Consider the following 2,700-nt stretch of genomic DNA (forward strand, 5'->3'; position numbering starts at 1 on the left):
CAGTTTCTCAAGTCTTGAAGGAAGACCTGGTCGTAAACTGGTTTACGGTCCGTATTTCAATTTACGGATCGTATTTTGTATCGACGGGGACCAAAGTGCAAATCTGTAACTTTTACGTTTTCAGAATCTATAAATAGTCATTTTAGGGTTTTAATTGTATTAAGTTATTATATGTTGACTTTTGGCTTAGAACATTAAATACTCTCTAGTTTTTGAAGGTTCAAACATCAATTCAAGTATTATCAATTCCTCTTTTCTTCCAAAGTAAGCAATTATGAATTCTTCAGTTTCTTATTTCTTGTTCTTTGTCATGAGTAACTAAATTCCATTACTAGGGTTGTGAACCCAATGATGGGTTTTTTGTGATTGGGTTTTGTGATTGATATACACATAATGGATTATTTGGGTTTATTTATTCTTCATTCTTCATTCATAATTAATGGTTGCAAACATTGATTAAAGCCATAAACTTTGATTTATTTGGGAAAATAATTAGGGTTGGTAAGAATAAATAACAAGGACTCAGAGCTAGAAACTTTGTTTAAGAAATTCACTTAGGAATAAGAAGAATTTACTTCGCATAATTAACCGTTCTTCATAGTTACTTTCTTATATTTGGGAAAATCATAGAAAGAGATAATCTTTATTTATTGGGAAATAGTAGAGATTCATATAGAGGTTAAGTGCATTCATATAATGATCCATTAGAAGTATATCAAGATCAATACCCATGATCATACACCCTATCTGACGGGGACACAACCTTGGTCTCTTTTACCATAAATTACAACCCAAAGCAATTAGTCATAAAAACCCAACTTTTACAGAAATCATCGGATTAAGACATTAGACATAAATTAAGCATTCTACGAGTTTAATAACCTTTTCACACCATATTCCCTGTGAGATTAGACCCCAATCTAGTTGGGTTACTATATTTGACATCGTCCACGTTATACCATTAATAGGTGTAATTTGAGCGTATCAAATTTTGGCGCCATTGCCGGGGAATATGGTTTTGAAATTACTAAATAGTATTTGCTTTGAGTCTTTTGCTTTTTCCATCACACCTTGTTTGCTATTTCTTGTAAACCAAGTGAACATGAATCAGAATCAGCAAAACCAACGTGTTGGTAACCAGGGGAATCGATTTAATCATCAGGCGACTGAATCAGATGAAGAAAATGTCTTCGCTGATCTTATTCCGGAGGAGGACTATGCATATGCTTTTGTTTCATCCTCGATGTGGAGCTACAAACGTAAAAATTGACTCCTCTCTATACCAGTTGTTGAAGCTTTGAGGGCTACTTTCGGAACCCTACCGAGAATGACCCTCAACGTCATTTGCACAATTTTATGGATGTGTGTGCTAATCACATCCAAAAAAACTTTCCAAAAGATGCTATTCGGCTGAGGTTATTCAAATATTCCTTAGCTGGAGATGCAAGAGCATGGTTCGAGAAGTTGCCCCGGAATTCTATTACTACATGGGAAGAGATGGTAGTAGTCTTTCTCAAGAAACGGTACCCTCCTAGCAAGAAGGCTGAGATTCGTGACAAGATCTATGAATTTAAGCAGCGACCGGGGGAATAGTTATATGAAGCTTGGGAGAGATTCAAAGAGTATTTGCAAAAGATTCCGAATCATGGTTTTTCGGAGAACATATTAATGGAGAAGTTCTACCGAGGGCTGGATCCAGTGACAAAATCAGTTGCTAACAATGCAACTGATGGTTGTTTCATGAATAAATCTTTCCAACGAGTGACCAACATGCTGGACAGCCTGACTACTCACAATTAGGCTTGGCACTCAAACAATGCTGATGTTGTGCCCTACGGTAGTGCTATGAACCAGAATATGGTAAAAGAGAATCTAGATACCCAGCAAACATTGGCTGAGCTTGCAACAAATATTTCCTTGCTAATAAAGAAATTTGATGAGACCCAGATTAAGAAGCTGAATGTTTGTGAGGATTATGCAGGTATGCCAAAAGGAATGTACCAGACTCAAGAGGGTCCGTTTCATGATGGACCTCCTATGCAGATTGAAGATGCTGACTATGTGAATAACTCTCAAGGGGGTTATCAAAGACAGAACTACCAAGGTGGTTACCAGAATCAGAATCAATAGAGACCTCAGCAAGGTCAAGGTGCTTATAACAACTCAGGGAACTACAACGATAATTATGGTGGTGCGAACCAAGGGAGCTACAACAACAGTAACAATTTTGGGAACAAGAGTTCTAATCCTTATATACCACCGAAAGGGCAGTCAACAGAGCAAGGTAGTTCGAAGGTTGAAATAATGCTTGAGAAGATTCTAGCAAATCAGTCTAAGTTTGAGAGGACTTTATCTGGGATGATAGAGACAGTGGGTTCCCATACAGCGGCTATTCAGAAGCTTGAGTCACAGATGATGGATATTTCTAAAGAGCAGCACTCTCCTAAAAAGGGAGGACTTTCGAGTGACACTATTCCAAATCCGAAGAATGGGGAAGGCGATGTAGACCGTGTGTTTGCCCTCACTACTAGGAGTGGTAAAACACTCCAAGGGGCTGATAAGAAGGTTGTTGATCTTGAGCCGATAGATGAAGAGGAAGACGTGCATTCTGAAGCACCAATTATTGTTGATGAGAATCCTACTAACAAGAAGGTTGCTGATATTCCAAAGATTGTGAAGGAGGCTGATGACACGAGCAAG

The 2,700-nt window shown here is 38.1% G+C and overlaps 1 non-coding gene across 1 annotated transcript; it reads right to left on the bottom strand.

Annotated features, from left to right (window-relative positions):
- Positions 1 to 1,546: 1,546 nt before the first annotated feature.
- LOC132618744 (small nucleolar RNA R71) lies at positions 1,547 to 1,652 on the bottom strand. The gene has a single exon (XR_009574285.1). It is a non-coding gene; the product is annotated as a small nucleolar RNA R71 (small nucleolar RNA).
- Between the last annotated feature and the right edge of the window lie 1,048 nt (positions 1,653 to 2,700).

Source organism: Lycium barbarum, chromosome 1 (genome assembly GCF_019175385.1).
Source record: "Lycium barbarum isolate Lr01 chromosome 1, ASM1917538v2, whole genome shotgun sequence".
In the NCBI taxonomy this organism is placed as follows: Eukaryota; Viridiplantae; Streptophyta; class Magnoliopsida; order Solanales; family Solanaceae; genus Lycium; species Lycium barbarum.